The sequence below is a fragment of the Eubalaena glacialis genome, chromosome 7, assembly GCF_028564815.1.
Source record: "Eubalaena glacialis isolate mEubGla1 chromosome 7, mEubGla1.1.hap2.+ XY, whole genome shotgun sequence".
NCBI lineage: Eukaryota > Metazoa > Chordata > Mammalia > Artiodactyla > Balaenidae > Eubalaena > Eubalaena glacialis.
Genome location: NC_083722.1, coordinates 6,131,255 through 6,154,948, shown reverse-complemented (window position 1 = coordinate 6,154,948; position 23,694 = coordinate 6,131,255). Strand labels below are relative to the sequence as shown.

General features: G+C 36.2%; 1 long non-coding RNA gene across 2 annotated transcripts in view; it reads right to left on the bottom strand.

The window, feature by feature from the left end:
* Positions 1 to 23,694, bottom strand: part of LOC133094290 (uncharacterized) — a 222,693-nt gene that overhangs the window by 197,569 nt on the left and 1,430 nt on the right. For both annotated transcript variants that reach the window (XR_009701446.1, XR_009701445.1), the window contains exon 2: positions 21,722 to 21,818. This is a non-coding gene — a long non-coding RNA (uncharacterized LOC133094290). The remainder of the gene's footprint in view (positions 1 to 21,721; positions 21,819 to 23,694) is intronic.

The window sequence follows — 23,694 nt, the reverse complement described above, 5'->3', positions numbered from 1 at the left end:
AGGTAGAGATTATCAGATTAGATTTTTAAAATGAGGTCTATTTATATGATGTCTACAAGAAAGCCACTTTAAATATAAAGAAGCAGATACAAAATACAAAAACAAAAGCTGGGGTTAACTTCCCTGGTTGTCAGTATCCATGTGAATTGTCAGACATTGACATCAGGAGGGTAACATATCCTGAGGGCAATGGAAGCTCCACGTTTGGAATCCTCCCAGACATTGCCTTATACATCTCTTCTTTCAGCTGATTTAATGTATCCTTTCCTTTTAATAAATCTTAACTGTGAGCGTAATAGCTTTCAGTGAGTTATGTGAGTTCTAGCAATTATAAAACCTGCAGTTGATTTTGGGGATCCCCTCAAACTTTCATATGGTGTTGGAAGTCTTGGGAAGACTTGGAAGTACAGAGGATTGTGCTTTCAAACCTCACAATTTGACAACTCCAGGTAACAACTGAGAAGGAAAGGACAGACCAATATTCTTAAGGCATATATATGCAAAAATCTTTAACAAAATGTTAGCAAATAGTCTTAAACATATATGGTGAATTGATTTTCAGCAAGGGCACCAAGGCAATTCAATGAAGAGAGAAAATTTTTTTCAACATAAGGTGCTGGAATGATTGAAGCTATTTGCATAAACAAATAAACGCAACATTATCTTTCAGAAGTGAACTTAAATTGTGCCAGATAATCTAATATAAAAAGCTAAAACTATACAAAGTCTAGAAGAACATATAGGAGAAAATATTTTTGAATTTAGATTAAACAAAATTTTCTTAGCATGAGAGACAGAAAGCATAAACCTATAAAATCGATATATTAAACTTTATCAAAATTAAAGTCACCTGCTCTTCCAAAGACAACAAATGAAAAGACAAGCATATACTGAGAGAAAATACTTGCAAACTATATATTGACAGAGAGCTTGTATCCAGAATATTAAAAAACAATTACAATTTAACAATAAGAAGATGAACAACCCATTTCAAAATATAGGCCAAAAACACTGAACTGACACTTCACCAAAGCAAATATATGGATGGTAAATAAGCACGTAACAATGCTATTAATAGGGAAATGAAAATCAAAACAGAATTCAATACTACTACATATACATTAGAATAGATAAAATTGAAAGTCTGACAATACCAAGCATTATTGGGGACCTTGAGCACCTGGAACTGTATTCGTACTATTGTGTAAATGCGAACTGGTACAAACACTTCAGAAAACAGTATAACAATTTTTTATAAATTTAAACATATACTTTACAGGCTAGTTATCAATTTACTGCTTCTTAATTTCAAATTCTTCCTTCAGAAACTGCTCTGCAATAGTGGACTGCACTCTTTAAGCATTCCTCCTTTACAGTGAGCCAATGTTAAGCTTGGTGGGTAGAGGGCACTAGAGAAACACTGCAGGAACAAGGGGCTTCACTGTTCTGGTCTGCTGTGTTTTGTTTTGTTTTGTTTATTCTTGCCGCACAACCTGTCAACAGTATTCAGTGGTGTACGTCCCAGCTGCATGCCCAGAACATGCAACCCCTTAGCAACAGCCAAGGCCCTCCTGAGGTGGACACCATGTTCTGAAGACCTTGTGCTCACAACGGCACTACTGCTTCTGTGTACCTGCCCCACATCTTCAGCTCACTTGTATTCCAGAGCATTGTTTCCTGCTTGCCTGGCAACTATGGACGAGTTCTGGGCACAGGAACCCAGGGAAGTTTTCCACCAATCAGTAGGCTGCAACGATACCTTCTCCAATGAGATCTAGCTCCAACTTTGGGAAAGGCCCCCCTCTTCCAACTATATCATCCTGTGGGTATTCTTCCTCAGTCCTAGAGTAGCCTTTAGAGTTCCCTTTACATCGATATAGTCCCTCTCCTATCGCAGCTTAATAATTCTTTATATTTCCACAGCTTAAATTACTATGGTGTCTTCTCCTGATTGAGCCCTGCCTGATATACAACATGACTAGTTCACCCACTCCTAAGTATTTGTCCCAAGAAAGAACTGGTCCATAGTTTTCAGGCTTCTTGAATCTGCATATATGAGTCTTCAGCTAATCTGGACATTTTTAACCATAAATATCTTCCAACATTTTTTTCTGACACATCCTCTTTCTCCTCTGCCTCCTGAACTCCAATTATATATATTTTAGACATTTTGATATTGTTTCTGTAATATGAATATGTTCCATTTTATAACATTTAACTGCTGACAGCTTTTAAACCAAGTCCTTTCCTCTTCCCCTTCTGCCCTACAATTGGCAAAGCTGATAAGAAAGCTTCTCTATAGACACCAGCAACTGATTCAGAGCATTAACCTTTCCTTACTCTCTTTAGTCTTTTTCAGATCAGTTCCAGAGGCCTGCTCAGCTCTCCCAAACAGCCTTGTTATGTGAGTAATAAACTTTTTCATATCTTCTTGCTGTGTGTGTGTGGGGGGGGGGTATCATCAGTCTTGATATCTGAACCACATTGGGGGTGGGGGGATGTCCATCTATTATTTCAAGATGGCTACAACAGCCTCATAAAGTCTTGCTCATTTTTTTTTCTTTTTTTTCCTCTCTGAGTTGCAGATGATAAAATTTATATTAATCAGTTTTCAAGTAAGCTGACATGTTTTAATTCATATATATGTTGTTAAGACCCTTAAGGGAATATTTTTAATCCAAATATTGTATTTTTTCTGTTTTAGATGTTCCATTTAGTTCTTTTTCATAGTTTATAGTTCTTTCTCGAGATTAACTACATTTTCATTCATTGTGAGCATATTGTCTTTTACTGTCAACATACAATTCTGTACCCAGTCAAGCTATCTTTCAAAAATGAGGGAGAAATAAAGACCTTATCAGTATACAAATATTAAATCATTATGTTGTATGCCTGAAACTAATATAATGTTATGTGTCAATTATACATGAATAAAATAAATAAATAAATAAAACTCGGAGATATCTGGGGAAAAACAATCAAAAAAAGTAGAGAGTTTATCACCAGAAGACTTTCAATAAAGAAAAATTTCATAAATTTTTGAACAGAAGGGAAATAATCCTAGAAAAAAATCTCTACAAGAATTACCAATAAGCAAAAATATTTAAAAATATGTGAAAAAAATCTTTTAAAAATTGACAAAATGAAGAAATAACAATAACTTATCACTAGCGAGAACTAAAATACTTGTCAACAATTGAATGTAATTTTAGAAGGGGTTGATCATTAATATATTCTAAGATGCTCACATGATTCAGAATTAAAGAATAATTATTAACTAACTTTAGGCTTTGTTAAGAATGCATGTTAAAATAGGTAATGTACTTAAAAAATAGACATAGAGTAACTAATTTCCAAACAGGTTGAGGAGAAAATAATTGAATGAAAATAAACAAAAGAAATTAATCAAAAAGAAGGCAAGGAAGTGATGTTACAACAATAGAAATAGAAAGGAAAAGATGGCTTAACCCAATTTAATATATCAATAGTACAATAAATGTAAATGGACTATACCCTCTGAATCAAAGACAAAGACAGCCAAATAGGATTAAAATTCAAAATATTATATGCTGCATAAAAAAGACATACCTAAAACATAAGGACACAGAAAACTAGAAAGTCTAGTAATGGAAAAAGGATATATCAAGCAAATACTAGTTAAAAGAAGGCTGACATAATCATAGTAACACCAAACAAAATAGACTATAAACACAATACCAGAGATTTTAAAAGTTGCTAAATATTGGAAAGAGGTTCAGTTCACCAAGAAGATATAACAAGTACAAACCTGTGTAAATCCTAATAATATGGCTTCCAAATATATAAGTTAAATAATTTTGGTGGATAAAAATATCAATACAGAAATTTAATTGCAAATCTTTGTACCAGCAACAATCAAAAACTGTGATTTTTAAAACATGTGCAATAAAATAAATTATACAAGAAACAAAAATGAATTGTACTTTAGAAATAAATCCAACAAAATATATGCATGCTCTTTAGCATTAAAATTATAAAGTTCTATTGAAAGACACTTAAGATTCCTAAGTAGATAGATATTCCATATTCCTCGAGAGAGTCAGTAACATAACAATGTATATTTTCCCACAATTAATCTATAAAGGATCCAATCCAAATCCCAACTGGATTTTTTATTGTTACTGTTGAAGTTACAAGTTGATTTTACAATTTATTTGGTAGCGCAAAAGCCCCAAAATAGCCACCAAGTTGGGGAGGAGTCTTAAGCTAGTGGACTTGAAAACTTATCATTGAGCTATATAATTAAGACCCTGTGGTATAAGCAGATAAGTAGACATGAACAGAATAGAAAGTCTAGAAACAAATCCATGCAAAATGGATTATAATGATTTATAACAGATCTGGAACTTTTTATCAGTGGGAAAAGGATGGGCTATTCAAAAAGGTGCTGGCATTTTAGTTATTCCTATTAAAAACTGTTATTAGATTTCCTGTATCATATCACACACACATACACGCACACACAAATTAGTTACTGGTTGATTGAAAATCAATGTGAGAGACAAAAGCATAAAACTTTTAAAAGGTAATATGAGAAAGTATCTTTACGACCCACAGTAAGAAATATTTCTTAAACAAGATACAAAAAGTACAGTCCACAAATAAAAATATTTATAAATTGAGCTACATTAAAATTGAATAAGTCTGATGACTAAACTTTACCAAGGAGTAAAAAGATAAGCTCCAAGCTAGGAGAAAATATTTGTCACACACACATAACTGAAAAAGAACTTATATTGAGAATATACAAAGGACTTCTATGAATCAAGGTATAAAAGGCAAGCAACACAATATGAAAAGATGTGGACAGGCACTTTACAGAAGAAAAAAGCAATAGAATACATATAAATATACACATATATATATATTTATTAATAATCAGAGAAACAAAACTTAGCCACAATGTAATATTGTTTTATACCTATGAATAGAAAAACATTTAAGGTCAGACAACACAGGGTTGGCAAAATGTAGAGTAACAAAAACTCCCACATACTGCTGACAGGCAAATAGACTGATATAACCACTCTGGAAAACAGTTTGACATAACCTAATAAATTTGAATGTGTGCCTACCCTGTGATTCAGCAACACCACTAATTAGTGTATACTTGAGAGAAACCGTTGCACATGCATACCAGAACGTGTATACAAGCATGGTCACAGCAGCATTGCTCATAACTGCAAAATCTGAAATGGGTGTAATATCAATCAACAGTAGAATGGAAAAATAATTTGTTATACAGGCATGCCTCGAAGATCCTGCGGGGTCAGTTCCAGAACACAGCAATAGAGCAAATATCACAATAAAGTGAGTCACATGAATTTTTTGGTTTCCCAGTGCATTTAAAAGTTATGTGTACACTATATCATAGTCTATTAAGTGTGCAATAGCATCGTGTCTAAAAAAACAATATACATACTGTAATTTAAACATCTTATTACTAAAAATGTTAACCATCATTAGATCCTTCAGCAAGTTGTAATCTTTTCGCAGTAGTAACATCAAAGGTCACTGACCACAGATCACCATAACAAATATAATAATAATGAAAAAGTTTGGAATAATATGAGAATCACCAAAATGTGACACAGAGACGCGAAGTGTGGAAAAATGACACCAATAGATTTGCTCAACACAGCGTTGTCACAAAACTTCCATTTATAAAAAAAACACAATGTCTGGGAAGGGCAATAAAGCAAATTGCAATAAAATAAGGTATGCCTGTATTCATATAATGGAAAATTATACAACAGTGAAAATAAATTAACTACAGCTACTTACATCAACATGGATAAATCTCAAAAACACAACATGGAAAAAAATAACCAAGTCTTAGACAATTATATACAATTTGTTTTCATTCTATAAGTGTCATAAACAGATAAAACAATAATATGCTATTGATGTAAATACAAAAACTATAAAGACAAGCAAGGGAAAGATGAACACCAAAACTTTGACCCTGTTACCTCTGGAAGAAGGAAGAGGTTGGGAGGAGAATGAAATCAAGGAGGATCATAATGAGAATTATATCAAAGCAATATTTTATTTCGTGACCTGAATAATAGGTTCGTGATGGCTTTTTATTTTTATTCTTTACACTGGACATCAATTTTTATGTATTCTTTTGTGTGCATAACAAATTTCACAATAAAAAATATTTTTAAAGACGTAGGCGCTAAGAAGAGAAAACACATTTTGAATAAGAAAAAGGAGAGACTCACCCAATCAGACATTAAAAATTTTATAAAATTATAGCCATTAAAACAGCATAGGAATAGGGTAGGAACAGACAAACCAAAAGAATAGTACAGATTACCTAGGAATAAAACAGAGCCTACAAATTGTTTCATATGTATGTGGGAACTTGTTATAGGATGGAGGGGCATTGTAAATTTCTGGGGCAAGGATTCAATAATCAGAGGTGAGCAATAAATAGACAGAAAGAGTGGTTAGTTCTTACTCTGAATAACGTGTGTCTCATCCTGCAGAACTGGGAGAGGGAGTGGTGAAGTGCCCCAGCACTGAACTCCGGTGGCCGCATTCCAATCTCCCCTAGGCGGTACACCGGAAGGATGGCCTGGGCAGGTGCCCTGGCCTCTCGTAACTCATCTCCGCATCAGTAAAAAGGGGATGATACAATGATAGTACTTGCCACGCAGCCTTGTGCAGATTAAGTAAAATAATCCATTTCAAGTGCTTAATGAAGTTACCTGCCCTTGGATGAAAGCTAAATAAAAGGTTAGCTTCCAAAATTTTTCAACTTCAAGTTCCTGAAATTAAAGATTTTGTGTGAGAAGGGGGCAAGAAGGGTTTTAAAAATCATCATTTGTTACTTTTCTGTCTCAATTAACAGACTTTGACTTTGAACCGCTTGAGGGGAGCACGTATGCCAATTCAAGTCCGTACCTGACACAGAACTTGCCATGTAATGGATGCTTAATAAATATATATTGTGTTGCACTGATTTAAATTAAGAAGGGAAGGGAAAGTAGCATTGTTATAAAGAGGGAGTCAATGTGGGTGCTGGAAAATGCCACAGCTTTTCACTACTGTGTGGAGAAAAATGAAGCAGTGTTTTAAAGGCCAAACTTAATGGATTCCCAAGGTTGTGTTACTGTGAAATGATACTACTGTGAAGCAGGAATTAGAATCAGTCAATCCAAAATGTAAAACACCATGGAAGATAAGGTAATAAAACATAGTATACTTTAAATGAAGAGTCCAATTAGCCGAACACCAGGGAGAGCTGAAATCAGAATGTAACTTTACACAAGCAGCACAAGGAACAGCTATTAATACCGATGCGTAAAATGGACCAAAGAAAATAAGAAGGAGAGTAGCGCAGCAATCATGTGGTAATATGCCATCTCACAGCAAACTTCATCACTAAAGGAATAATCGAATGCATCAACATAATTCTTTTGTTAGATACTTAAGTATATATAGATCCATAATTAATCCATAATTAAAATAATCCAATCAGTAGAAATCAAACCTGATGAAAAAACTATATATTGTCCATCTTCAAAGAATAATATCTGTGCCAAATTAGCAAGTTTTATAGCAGAATAAGGTTCAGGAACTGCTTAATTCTACATTATATTGGTTATCACTGATTTGCGGTTTCATCGAAATAAAATAGAGATAGAAGAAATATATGACTTAATTGGTATTATTGTTACCAAAAACACTTAAGAAAATACATTTTATTTTGAAATCTACATCAGAAACACTTTCAGGTGACATTAAAAAGTTTCATAATTTTTCACGTGAAAAAATGTGATATAAATATACTCTATATAAAAATGTATGGCAAAATTTTCAAAATACTTTGTCTTCGTTTAAAAATATATAGCCAAGAGGTTTAAATGTCAGGGGAATTATGATGAGATACTTCTTTAGCCTCCAAAAAAGTATATTTTCAATTTCATGACCAAAAAGTGAATTTGAAAAGCTCTGATCCTTTTTGCTTTTTCATTATCATTTCAGAAATGATTGACTGTATATCAAAACTGGATCTTCCAAGCTATTACATTTCACCATCTGGTTAACCTTGCCAGGAAAGCACTAGAAAACAAACCTCACACATTAGAATTCCATCCACTCTGCAGAATTATCCTGATCATAAAGAGTTGCCCAAAACTGAGATGAATTATTATGGAGACTAGAAGAGGGCTACATTAACTGAATGTGATTGAATTCAGCTAGAACTGCACCTACAACAAACCCTAAGGTATAATACTGCTGGTGCTGCTGGTACATGTGCAGAACAGAAGTGCTGGCTGTTCAGCTCATGTTCACCCAAACAGCATAATATTACATATCCAGACACAAGGACATTTAGAGTTTCTGAGTTTTTAACAATAATTGTGCTTGATTCACAAGGACATCTCAACGTTCTATAACACCTTTCATACATTTCTCCAATGTTTCTGGACCAAATCAGATCTGATGCAAAAATTATCATGATCCTAAAATTATGACAAAATCATTGCCCCATAAGTAATAGCAAAAACTCATGAAAATTGTAGAAGCGAACTGAGATTTAGGGCAAGAACCCAAAGGACTATCCAAACAACAGTCATAGGAAATACACAATTCAGACTGAGAATTTATAAAATGGTCCCAGAAGATGTTACTGGAATTAAATGGAAGATAGTACCCACCATACCTATACCCTTTTCATCTTTGCCTGTATTACGTGCAGGAAAGAAGTGGTTTTACAAGTGAAAGGTGGCACAAAGAAATTATTTGTGGTCTAAAATATTCTGGGAGTAAAACACAAAGAAGGTAAGGTGCAAATGTGATAATAAATACGATGTTTACTTTGGAGAATGTAATTATCGTGGCTGTGGCTTCGACTTTTGGTAGTCCAGAAACTACCTTGTCATTTCCCTACACACAATATGAAATTAAGTTTGGTGCTCTGCCTACAAGAGTATTCACTCCTATTACAGCTTTGCCTTTTATTCCCACAGAATACCAAGAACTTCCAAAATGCATTACCATGCAAATGTCTTGGGTGACTTTACTACACATTTATATTGCAAGGTAATCAATAAATTATTATTTCAATATTTATTGGAATCTCAGAATAAGAAAGAAGATAGATTATACAAATTCATCTTCTGTGATTAATGGATGTTCCAGCAGAAGGCATACACTGATGGAGTAGGTCAGTATGCAGACTATATTACTGAATATTTCAACCTGGGTTGTAAATATAGTATCTGTTTCTCTTAGGGACTGTCACACTGAGTGCAGTATAAAAGGCAATAAATTTCAACAGATTAATTAACTCTTTGGTTACTGGGGCTGTGTGTCACCTATCCTGGCACCTAATAAAAATTCCTTTAATGCCAAGCCATAAAGAAGGGCCTCTTTGGAAATGAGTTATTAACAGCATTTCGTGAATAGATGGAGAAATTGTAGCCGAGCCATTTAAGTGTCATAAAGTATGGCAAAGGCTGCTGGAGGCCTCTGAGGGACGCCAGGCAATACCATAACAATCAAATCTGAGATGGAAGAGGGATTGAGCTGTCCGCTCAGAATTTTTATATTGTCAAAGAGCAGCGAGGAAATAATGTGATCAAGAAGTGAATTAACCTTGTGTGTGAAAGAAAGGGGATGATCTGATGGAAAAGGCAGTAAAGTAAAAATCACTCCATAATGCCCACATCGCAGGCGAGTCATGAGGGGCTCCTAATGTCTGCAGGCTGTCAGAGAGCTGATCCAGACCTCTAAGCACCATAAACCCATTCCCTGCATTAGCCTGTAATTGGAATACATTTATTCATGCTTTTTTAGTTCTTCAGGGTCTCCGTGTTGTATACCCACGGAGCATTAATTCCTATAAATGTTCTATCTTTGCAGACTCCTGCAAGCCGCTAGACATTCTAGCGTGGGAATTAACATTCAGCGAGGGAGGAAGAAAGTGCTGTGTACATAGTACAAGATTTGAATCCATCTCCCATTTTGAACTATATTGTTTAATTTAGCACCTTGACTGCCTCCCCCCAAATATCCTTTGGATGCTTTTGATGAATGTCTAGTGATCATGTTTTGTCAAGTTTTATATTTCAAGGCAAGAGTTCCTACAAGAAGAAAATAATAAATAATGAAGACTAACCAATTGATTTTAATAATGCTAGGATAACTATCTTTCAAAATGTAAATTTCACTTTTTTATTTGAGGTTGCATCTCAACATATGATACTTTTCTACGCATAACTCCCATATCATGTAAAAATAATAATAAAATTTAAATCAATATTTTTTTCCTGATAACAGTACCTTTAGCCTAAGTCACTTAGTAGAACCAAACCCAGCAAATACTATCAAGTAGGTGCCTAGCACACAGAGCATCTACCATAGACGAAGCACTGCTTTAAATGCTTTATGTACATTAACTAAGGAGACCTTGATGACAACCCTATGAGGTGGGTACTTTTACTACTATCTCCATTTATAAAAATTAGGGAGGTGAAGCACAGAGAGGTTAAGTAAATTCCTCAAGGTCACACAGCTGATTTGAAACCGCAAAAATCTGGCTCTAGCAGTCTGGATTTTTAGCCACTTTGCAAATTGTTTCTCCAAGAAATAGCTAATAGATCCAACATACTGCTTAAATTACTCTCCCCAAACAATGGATATTCTATTTGTACTCTAATAATTAAAGTTACATAGGAATGTGCATAAATGTGTGTGTGCACTGTTCTCAGGGATTTTACACCTTGGGCTGTCCCTCATTTCTCCTGTATTGTCAATCATTCTCTTTTTCTATGAGGGAAAGTTCCCATTAGCATAGAGATGTGCTCTGGTGTCTTCTGACTTTAGCCTCCATCTCCTGATCCTACATCCCCTTATAGCTACCCTTACCACCTCAGGGCCAAACTCCTCCAAGGAGTAGTATTTGCATGCTGTCTCTACTCACTCAGGCCCCATGAATCCTTTGTCCTCTTATGAATCCACCTCCTTCCTCAGCATTCTGTGCTAAATCCAAAGGTCACTTACACATCTTCATTTATTAGTTCAACCTTTTGGCAAAAAGGACACAGTTAACCGCTCCCTCCTTGAAAAATGCTGCCTTTGCGGCTTCCAGGATGCCATCTTCTGCCTGCCCTCCTCCCCCTACTTACCCGGGTTTCCCTTCACTGGCTCCTCTTGTACCAGATCTGAGATGTTGAGGTTCTTCAGACTTGGCTGTGGGCCTGCTGTCACCTCTCATCCACTCCCCTGTGGTCAAGTCATCAACTACATGGATTCAAAAACCATCTTTTTGCTGATGACGCTTACATTTTTATCTCCTCTTTTTGCTCCAAATGTAGATAGCCAACTGCTCCCTGACATCTCAGTGTATATGTCTTAAAGACATCTCAGATTTAACACATACAGAATGGAACTCTTGATTTTCCCCACATGACCTAAAAAAGAAAACAAAAAACAAACAAAAAAAACAGTACCTTCCAGCTAGTGGCTTAAAAGCCAGAAATCGAGGTTTTCATCCAAAGCCCCTGCTATCTCATCTGCCAGCTACTGGTTTATGTGTGATATTTTATTCAGTTCTGGCCATCAACTGTGAGGGAGAGATTTTCCTTATCTGTTGAAACACACACAGGAGGAAATGCCTCTCTCATCCGGGTGATGACTGAAAACTGCTGCTACGATTTTGTGGTTCTGTGAGGGGACATCACCGACATGGTACAGAGGGCAGAACAGAAAGTGGCCAGCACCTGGGGACGTGACTGTACCACAGAACTGACCAAGGCCCACCTCTGGACTTCTTAGTAAGGGTGCCAATAAACTCCTCACTGTAAGATGCTTGTCATTGGGTCTTATGTTATTTGAATCCAAAAGCAATCTGCCTGACACATCCCTTTTCTATCAGTTATCTGCACAACAAATTATCTCAGAACTTAGCGGTTCAGAACAGCAATAAATGTGGTATGTCTTAACGTTTCTGGGGGTCACGAACTCCGAAGTGGATTAGCTGGGTGGTCCTGGTTTGGGGTCTCTCAGGAGGCTGCGGCTGAGTCAACTGGAGGTTTGACGGGGCAGGTGGATCCACTTCCAAAATGGCTCATTCTCATGGGTCCTTCACAGGCACAACCTGGCACTTGCTGGGGGGCAGGGGAGGGGGGGGTCTCAGTTCCCTCCCACAAGGGGTTCTCCACAGGCTGCTAGCTCATGACATGGCAGCTGACCTCGCTCCAAATGATCGATCCAAGAGAGAGCAGACCAAGTGGAAGCTATTTTTTTTTTTATGACCATGCCTCAGAAGTCACAGAGCATCACCTCCGCCACCTTCCATTCATTAGAAGAGAATCACGAAGTCCAGCCCAGAATTAAGGGGCGGAAATTAGTCTCCATCTTAGGAAAAGATACGCAGACATATTTTAAAACCATCACATGCACCTTTTCTCACTGCATTCTAATGCCAGTGATCTTTCAGCTTCTAGAATTTGAAGTCCTTTCCACCTCAGAGCTCGAGCACATATGACCACGATTACCTGGAACGCTCCTCCTTTGAATTTCTCTCCTTCAGGCTGGCCCTCCCTCAACAACTTTCTGAAGTTGCTTCCCCACCCCATTCATTTCTGTCTTGGCCCCTTGTTTCTTTCCTTCATCACAATTTATTGCTACTTGATTTTACTTTTTTGTTGGTCTGTATTCACCCCTTGGAAATATGTTTCATCTTTTGTTTTGTCCACGCAGCATGTGGGACCTTAGTTCCCTGACCAAGGATCAAACCCGCGCGCCCTGCAGTGAAGCGCGAAGTCTTAACCATGTGGGACCGCCAGGGAAGTGGTTACCATCACATCCCCAGCGTCTAACAAAGTCTGTCAGGTAGCAGGCACTCAAAAACAGAGCGAATGAATGAATGAGAAAAACTTGGGCATGCGTCCACAAAATGTGTTTGAACAGTGGCATCTGCACAACCATTCAGTGGAAGATATCTAAGATGACAAGGAGCTCAGGAAGTTCAATATGCAGAGAGATATTATAGCTATCTTTAGCTAGAATAAAGCTAAAGATTATATTCTTTTGAATATTCAAAGGACTATCCTTGGGAAAAAAGATTAAATTTCTTCTTTCTGATTCATGGAGTAGAATTAGAATGAATGGGTAAAAATTATGGGAAAACAGAGTTTAGTTCAATAAAAGGAAGACTTTTCTAATGATTAGAGTTACCTAAAAAAAATGAAACCCATTGCTCTGTAAGAGAGTAAGCTTCCTATCATTTAAACATATGCTCTAAGACCACCTGCCTTCAATGTCAGAGAAGAAATTCAGATATTGGCGACCGAGTGGACCAGATGACTCTAAGCTCCCTTTGTACATTCTAGGACTCTATAATATAAGCCTTAACAAAATATATATTAAAAACTTTCCTACTAAAAAAATCTTTGAGATGTAATAATGAGATAAACATCCATAAGAAAAGATTTCTCTCTACACTCTCATGCTTTTGGAGATTTTGATTACACAGAAAATGAAATATAAAAAAATTTTTTTATGATTACAAAAGGAGTGTATTTATTTTCAAAATCTAAATCCTGTCATATATTGATGAAATACTGATTTCAGAGCTAAAGAGGTTTTAATTGAATGTTTCACCACGAGGCATATTTTCTCATATCCTTTGTTTCTGGAAATAATAAACTATATTAGCTATAGTTTTTACTTCTGCATTTACTTAATCTTTTAAACATCATATAAGGGAAAAAATTATTCTTCAGAAAATAACATAAATGGACTTCAAAATGTGAATGGATAAACAAACTGTGGTACATTCATACACTAGAATATGATTCAGCAATAAAAAGAAATGAGTTATCAAGTCATGAAAAGGTCTGAAAGAACTTTAAATGCATATTGCTAAAGAAAATAAGTCAATCTGAAAAGGCTACATACTGTATGATTCCAACTATACAACTTCTGGAAAAAGTAAAACAATGAAGACAGTAGCTCAGTGGTTGCCAGGGGTTCATGGGGGAGGGAGGGAAGGATGAAGAGGTAGGTGGAGAACAGGGGATCTTTAGGGCAGTGAAACTGCTATGTTAGATGCTTTAAATGGTGGATACAGGACATGTCTTTATACATTTGTCCAAGTCCACAGACACCAAGAGTGAATCCTAATGCAAACTATGGACTTTAGTTAATGATAATGTATCCATATTGGTTCATCAATTGTAATAACTATACCACTCTAATACAAATGTTAATATAGGGGAAACTGGGTGGGGCATATGGGAACTCTTTGTACATCTGCAAAAGTGAATAATAAGAGATTGTGATAATTTGGTGTAACCCATATGGTATTAAGCATTAAGGTATGTAAAGACAGAGAATGGGGAGGAGAATGAGACAATAATGAGGTATAAAACGTAAATCCAAAATTTGAAGGATTATAGAATTTGTAAAAAAAAAAAAAAAAAAATTGTAGAAGAGGATACAATTCAGCCTAGTGAAACCAAATGACTGAAGGTTCAGAAGGAGAAACACTATTAGGGAGTGTATTCTCACTAATAATGAGTATTATAAATATTCATGTAAGATAGCGCAGACGTTGGCCTTGGCTGAGCTTATGATTTACTGAAATAGTCAACACATATTTGCTTGGGTAAAACACTGTGATAATTAGACATCAACCCTGCTCTCAAGAAGCTTGCTGGAAACTGAGAATTACATGATTTCATAAAATAAAAGACAGATCAGGAAACTGATCTGGAACCGCTAACACTGGCTGTCTTAGGAGAGGGGAAACTAACTAAATGAGTTAACTAACTAAATGAGACCAGGGTTATGTGATCAACTTTTCATCACATATGCATCTGCAACTTCTGAATTTTTAACTATGTGGATATATTTCATAATCACAAAGAACATTAAAACTTAAAGAAGACAGTAAAATTAAAATTATATAAATATTTAAATAAAGAATCCAGAAATACCAGAATAAAGCATGTCTGGGGCATTTTCTCTGACCAGTAGTCTGAAGCATAGCCTATTAATTAAGCACAAAAGAAAAGGAAATAATTCAAGTTGAGTTCAATCCTCAAATTGCTGACTTTCTTCCAAGGTTCAGATCCAGATGAAGACCCACCCCTACATTTACATGAAAGTGGAGGACTAAAATAATCCTTTTGTTTGAGTCTCAAAATCACATTTCTATATTAAATATCACTACCTCTAAATTTGCATACATTTAGATATTTCAACCATCCAGAATTACATTGTGCATGTATGTTCTCATTGGAGCTTTCAAGAAAATTTAAAAGTATGGCATCGCTGCCCATTTTAGCAATATCAGTAACTAATGTGCTCCAAGATCTAATGAGATTAATACTCAGAAATCCATTTTTAAAGGTAAGACAAAATAACCTTCAGACTGTACTGTTTCGTGAACAGCCATAAAAAATGTTTCTTCCGTTGTTGAGGTTCATGATGTGATTGAATGACTCTGAAATATTCCAATTATTCTTAATAAATCACAAACCAATGAATAACACACCTCAGATGTCCAAGGCAAACCCAGTCAATCTGGGAATTTGTAATCTGGTATAATCCCAATGATAGCTTTGGCAATCATTCACTCAACTAAATTTATTACAGACCATTTGTATTAAATAACTGTACCAACTATCACGTTATAAACAGAATTGAGTTATTCAAGATACTCTATTCCAACTCCCTCACATACAAATCTGTTCGTTCAGCTCATATGCGTTGAGTGCCCCCTATACAGAAAGTACTACATAAGACAGTAAAGGTAAACAGAAAACATGGTCACTGCCTTCCTAGAGCTCACAGACCAGTAAAGGGAGAGAGAGAGAGAGAGAAGCATGGGAACTGGAAAACACTGTGATTAGTGTTCTAATAGAAGCAAACAGAAGTGAGTATAAAAACTGTGGTGGCCCACGAGATGGGACTGTTAACCTACTCAGCAAGGGGACAATGGTGAGGGCTCTTGGGAAGGATGCTACTTCTCAGTTATACAGCGTGACAGTGGCAGAGCCTTGCTAGAATTCAGATCTCTGGATTTCCAGGCAGTATTCATTTTGCTACCCTTGTTCCCTAACAACTTGATCAAAGGTCATCAATACTGTAGCTATAGCACACAAGTACATGAGGGAGTAATTTAAGCAATGTTTTAAAGCCGTGTCTTGCTAACAATCACCTACTACACAGAGTGAAATGGATCTTTTAAACAACTCTAACTTTGTACCAAAAGCATTTAACGCTCACACACAGGCATCGCATGATATATATGTGTGTGTACATGTAGTTTCACATAGAAGTTAATAAAAACACATAGAACCACAGGTCCAATTCAGTCTATTTACAATCACTTTGGTACTGAAAGTTTGTTAACTAACCAGCTGTCAGACTGTATTGCTACAAAACTCTTTATCTCAGCAGGATACTTAAATTAGAAGCGAGGATGAATCTTTTCCATATTGGCATCTCTCTTATTCAACAGAATGTGTTTCAGAGGGATTACCTGGCTTAATGCAGCTAATTCAATACAAAACTGAGTTTGCTACTTAGACTGTCCAAATACCCTATCCTCCTCAAATGTGTGCAAAGCAGTTAAAACCTCTGATGTTATGTTTGATAAGAATTAAGGTACTCCAGCACACCAAATGTTAATTCCCAACGGGTAGCAAAAGACCAAATTTGGCAATGTAATAGATAACTCTCACTATTTCAGAGAACTGAAAATGCTGTGTCAATCCACTGGCTTTTAAGGAATGATGATACTGTACTTCTGTCCCAGAACCAACAGCAATAATAATGGATAATAATCAGTGGGTATTGCCCCCAAACCATTTTAATGAGAAGATGCGGCTTGCGTACAACTCTTGGTATTCTCAAAACTCTTATCAATAATGACCTTTAATATAATATGAGAATGCCACTTTATTTTTTAAAATGGCTTTAAGATAATTTGAGTCTTATTTGCGGGGTGATGTGCACTACATCTCCCCAGAATCGGGTGTTCTTCACCGAGGTTATATTCAGCAGCGTGCCCTTGGAAACAGAGCCTGTGTCTCATGTTTAAGTGCATGTGGTGTCAGCTATTCCCTGGTCCCTATGCTGCCACACATGTGAATGGAATTTCTCCTGTTATCTCACAAGCCTGAAAAATACACTGTTTTTATTCCATTCTTCCTAGCAAACTTAAGACAAAAAATTAGGGGGGAAAGGTAAGGGAAAACACCATCTTCTACTTGATAGCATGGCAAAGAGGAGTAAATCAAAATGCTACAATTTTTCTCCAAGTAGTTGGTCCCCAGCCTTTTTCCCCTGATGAATCCAATAGACTCTTATTACAAGATGTTTTAAGTGATATTTCTCTTTCCATTTTAGTCCTATTGCAGATAATTTAAATGTCTAAGTGAATGAAATCTAGCCATTCTACTTCAAAAAGAATTTACATTGCGGTTAAGACCTAAATCACATTAAAATAATCACACACAGTATAAACAGAATAACAGAGCCTTTGTTCGAATTAGATAGATAATCAGATAAATGGATATATATATATCCAAAGAAATGAGAAGCTTATTTTATGAAAGGCTGTTGTGATGAAATTAAACTAAAGGCAGCTGAATCATGGTCACATATTATATAGTTGTAATGAAAACTGATTAAGAGAATTTCAGAGGTGGGGAGGGGATTTGCTAAGAGGGTATTGGGGAAAGAGACTTCAGCTAGTTGCTTTAAATCCAACAGTTCTATTAGCAATTTATGGACTTGATTATACCTTCAAAATGAACACTAACCCAGTAAGAACTCCAGTAGAAAGACCCTAAAATTTTGTGATATGGGGTAATCAGGTTGGCAACCATCAGTATAATAGACATGATCCAAAGAACCAGCAATTCATGGTAAACATAGCTGAGTAACACATTTCTCATAAGAAAAGACAAAATCTCATTTTTAAGACTAATTCAAAGAACTGAGAAAATTCTTCACATTAAACCACATCCTTGATTTATTGGTCAGTGATTACAATATTTCAGTTTCAGGACTTTAGCTTTTAAGCTGAAAGAAGTAATTTCCTTAAAACTTATATACAGGGCTTCCCTGGTGGCGCAGTGGTTGAGAGTCTGCCTGCCGATGCAGGGGACACAGGTTCGAGCCCTGGTCTGGGAAGATCCCACATGCCGCGGAGCAACTAGGCCCGTTGAGCCACAACTAGAGCCACAACTACTGAGCCTGCGCGTCTGGAGCCTGTGCTCCGCAACAAGAGAGGCCGCGATAGTGAGAGGCCCGCGCACCGCGATGAAGAGTGGCCCCCGCTCGCCGCAACTAGAGAAAGCCCTTGCACAGAAACGAAGACCCAACACAGCCAAAAATAAATAAATAAATAAATAAATAAATAAAATTTTTAAAAACTTATATACAATATCTTAAAAGATTAAAGACAACAGCCACGTCATTTACCTATCCAGGCTTTATTTAACTGTATTTATTCAACTGTAGAAACTTCTCTAGAGTACAGAGAAAACAGAAATAGGTAAAAACCTACCTTTCTGTCATGAATTGGTCCAATATTAGTTACAAAGAGAAACAGAACAGAACAAATTTCCTCCTGGTTCTTTGATTCTTTGTTTCTTTGAAATGCAAAAATACAATGTATTTAGAAAGCAGTTTCTATGTCAAGTAATGAATATTATTTTACATATTAAGTATATCTATATATTATGCTATTAATTTCTTGGAAGAGTTTCATTATGCATTTTGCAAGCTGATTTGAGATTTGTACCTACTTTCTAGTATTAAATATAACACGTTGCCTCAACTGCAATTTTAACTAACCAAATATTAGTGTGACTTCCACAAATCAGGCTAATATTGTAATAAAACCTTGCACCTTATTTATTTCAGAAGTCAGTAACAAAAAAAATCTAAAAAACAAACAATAATGTATTTTATGGTCAAATGAAAGCTTCGATACTAACTACAAATTTTTAATTTATTTAATTTTATCAATGAATCAAAACTTATCATTTGCATAAAAGCATCTTGGGCAAAATTTCCTGACAGAGATTTCCTCTTAATATTTCTCCCCTTAGAATAGGTACAAGACTGATTTGCCGGGCACTAGGTTCTGCTAAGTGGTGACTGTTTTATTCCAAAGATGCAGAGTAGCCATCTAACCCCTGCTGCAAGGTTGTCTCCTAAGACACCAATGTGAGAGGCCCTGAAGACGTACAGTGTGGTGCCCTGGCTAAGGACATACCCAAAATTACCTCCTAATTGTTAAGTGGTCACAATCTGTGTCCTGAAGACATATGAACAGTAAGAACAAAACTCCACAAGAATAATGTTCACCTTTGGTAGATCCTAAGCAGCGGATTTCTCATTGGAAACAATGCAAGCAGAAAGATGCTCTGCCGAAACATCTTTAAAGTATTGAATGGAAAACATCTATCATCCTAAAATTCAAAATCCAACAAAAATAACTTGCAAAAACAAAGGCGAACTAAAAATTTCATCAAAAAAGCAAAAATTAACTCGAAATGGGATCACAGATCTAAATGTAGAACCTAAACTATAAAACTTCTCAAGGAAAACAGAAGAAAAATCTTTATGACTTTGGGTTAGGCAAAGATTAATCAGATATGACACAAAAAGCATATCCACCAAAAAAATTATAAATTATAAATTGAACCACATTAAAATTAAGAACTTCTACCCCGTAAAAGACGCTGTAAAGAAAATGATAAAGGAAACCTCGACATGGAGGAAAATATTTCAAACTCTCATTTCTGATAAAAGGATTTGCATGTATATAGATATAGATATATATAACTATAACTATATATAACTATGGATATGTAAATATATATATATATATATATATATATATATATATATATATATATAAAACTCCCAAAATGAATAGTAAGAAAACAAGCAAACCAATTTTTTTAATGGGCAAAATATTTGAGCAGACACTTCACCAAGAAATACAGAAGATATATAGGATGATATAGGATGCCAATAAGCATATGAAAAGATATTTGATATCACTAATCATTAGGAAATTGCAAATTAAAACCACAGTGAGATAATACTACACACCTACTAAAATGGCTAAAATTCAAAAGACTGACCATACCAAGTGTTAGCAAGGATGGGGAGCAACCAGAATTCTTATGTGTTGCTGGTGGGAATGTAAGATGGTACAACTACTTTGCAACAGTTTAGCAGTTTCTTAAAAAGTTAAATAACACCTACTATATGACCCAACGATTCCACTTCTAGATATTTACCCAAGAGAAATGAAACCTCTGTCTACACAAAGACTTGTACATGAAGGCTCAAAAGCAACTTGATGAATAACAGCCAAACCTGGAAACAACCCAAACGTCCATGAACAAGTGGAATGATAAACAAAGTGTACAATGCATGCAACTGAAGATTACTTAGCAGTAAAAAGGAATTAACTATTGATAAACACAGCAACATGGGTGAACAGCAAAATAATTTATCTCAGTAGAGAAAGGCAGACAAAAAAAGTATATAAGATAGGTTTCCATTTATTTAAAATTCTTAAAATTTCAGACTAATTGATAGTGATATAAAGCAAATTAATGGTTGCTTGCAGAAAGGGTAGCGGCAGGGTTGGGTCGGGGGGACAGAATATAAACGGACAGGAGGAATCTTTGGAGATACTAGGTATGCTCATTACCTTGATTTTGGAGATGTTTGTATGGATATATACATATATCAAAACATCAAATTGTGCACCTTAAGAACGTATGGATTATGTCAATTATTCTTCAATAAAGTTGTCAAAAAGTATACCATCAATCAAATTGGTAATGGTTCTGAATTGCTCGTATTCTTGCTTTATAATTGTAAATTATTTTGACTTTATTTGTCCTTATTGATTTCATTGCTGTGTGTCTATTTTAACCCTACTGCATGCAGTAATGGATATTTTTGCAACAGTATGTTTAGACTAAATTTTTAAAACAGTAACATGAGTCTATGCATGCCCTGCAATTCCAATATTAATCATTCATATCCATAGTTAAATATTGATATGGGGGTTTTCTAGCTCTCATGGTGAGCCCTGAGTTGACAGCTGGCTGACCATGAAAGTTTAAAAAAAAAAAAGCCAGCAAAATCCCCCAGCCTTATAAGTACAATTGCCCCTTTCCCATTCAAGTGCCAGAGCGACCACGAAGACGAATGATTCATTTTCATATTCAATCCACCACAGGTAGGAAGCGCCTTAGTAGCCCTGATGCCATAGCACACCAGGAGGTATCCCTGTCGCCACCGGACTGGTGAAGAGACCCAGTTCCAGAGAACTGAGAGGCTGCATTTGAGACTTTCTTCTTACACCAACCTTCCTAGTTTGGTTTCCCCCCAAAGCTTAACCTAAGACAACTACTTGTGTGCAGCCAGGTCATTTGGGAGGTGATCCTAGTAAGAAGCAGTAAGGGAATGGGGAGAAAGATATAGAAGATGATACGAGAGTGTGTTATTGAAGTTGCTGCTGTGGGCAACCAGAACTCAACTTCACCAGGACCTCTGAAGAAGCATGGAGAATGGTCCTACAAAACTGTCTTGTTACAGGTTGAAAGACAAGAACCTTTATCCATTGGCTACTGTCTCCTGATTGAAAGCTGACCCAGGAGTGTTAACTCACCAACACTTCAAAGCTGTGCATGGCGTGAGCTGAGAGAGCTACTGCTGGCCTCGGGTAGGCAAAGTCAGAAGAGCCTCGGGGCAGAAAGCAGAGCAGCCTGGCAAAACACAGAGGAGAGAAGCTGTCAGGGAGAAGAGTGGAAGCTTGCGTGAAACTGTCCCCCCAGTGAGTCAGAAACTAGAAAGGATGCTGAGAATATGAGTCAGGACACCAAAGGCTTTTGACACAACAGGACTATGAATTTCTTAGAAGTTATAACCAATTCATAGCTGCACATCTTTAATTTTGTTTGACCACAAGGGTTATCACAGGGGTAAATGGGCAGCAATGTACCAGTCAGTATTGGTTAAATGCCTCCTCTATAACAAGTACTTCTCCAGATCATCTCTCATACAGCTCATATTTGACCTGTAAAAATATGTCACTGACTGTATTACTTCGCCAGGACTGCCACAACAAAATACCAGATCGGGTGGCTTAAACAACAGAATTTATTTCCTCACAATTCCAGAGGCTAGAAGTTCGAGATCAAGGTGTTGGCTGTGTCTTCACATGGTCTTCCCTCTGTACATGTCTGTATCCACATTTCCTCTTTTATGGGGTCACGAATCAGATTGGATTCGAGTCCACCCTCGTTATTTCATTTTAACTTAATTACCTCTTTAATGAGCCTATCTTCAAATACAGTCACATCCTAGGGCACTGGAGGCTAGAACTTCAACATATGAATTTTGTGGGAGACACAACATTGCCCGTTACATTGACCTTTATATTTTAAAATATTTATAATATTTAACTAAAGTACTACTCATTTGATTTAATAAAAAGTTTACCCTGGATTCCTAAAGAGCAATTCCCATAATAAACTCTTTGATTATCAAAAGACAATAGTCATGCTAATCTTTATGATTAGGTTTGTGAAAATTACTGATGACTAGTACCCACTTACATATTTATATATATAATTTATTTTATTTCTTGTTTTTTTTATATATATATATATATGTAGTGGTTTAAAACTTTATGGCAAAGAATTAAACATAACTTTATAATGAAGCACTGTCATAGTTGAAATTGGGATAATTTTAGAAAGTGAAACTATTTGATTTTCTTCTTTCTTCATACATAATACCTTTGGACTTCCAACGAGAATTGCAGGGACATTTAATCCAGCTGGTTCTTTGCGCCCTATTATTTTCTTTGTCCTTCATGTATATGAGAAATCTTAAAATGCGTGTGTCACTTATGCTTTATTTAAACATTTAATTCTATGCTATTTTCGATTATTTTCTTTTTCATGGTTTAAAACAAATTCCAACTGTTCTCTAAATATATTTCCCAGTCAGTCTGGAATGGACAGTATCTGATGGATACAATCTAAGAAGGATGGGATTTGCTGGTAAAGAGGGAAAGATAAACTAGCCTTGATGAGGCAAAGTGAATTTTCAGAGATGTGCTATTAGCAGTTTCCTATTTTGGTTCCACTTTTAGAGGTCAGCATCTAGAACTACTGTAGATTTGATTACTGCCTTGTCTAGCGTCTCTGTTTACTTTGGTTGACTCTGCTCGGACTACCCTTCCCTCCCCTTTTCCCCTTTCCAAACAGCCCCCACCCACCCAGTATGAATCCTCCTCATCATTTAAATTCCGTCTTCTAAAGCAAGCTTTCACAAACCACTCCAGGCAACATCTGACTTCTTCTGAATTTCCTTATTACTATCCTAACTCTCATTTGGCACTTATTCATTCACCAAGTATTTACTGAGTGCTGACTGTGTACTGGAGTGCTCTGTTCTAGGTGATGGCAGTACCACTGTGAATAAATGAGACAAAAGTCCTGCTCTCATGGGACATTCCAGTAGAGCCAAAGAGGTAAGGGAGACGTAACCAACAAATGTGCGGGAAGTGATCCTAACTGCTATGAAGGCACGTAAAGCAGTGGGAGGCCAGTGTGTGTATGTGTAGGGGTTAGC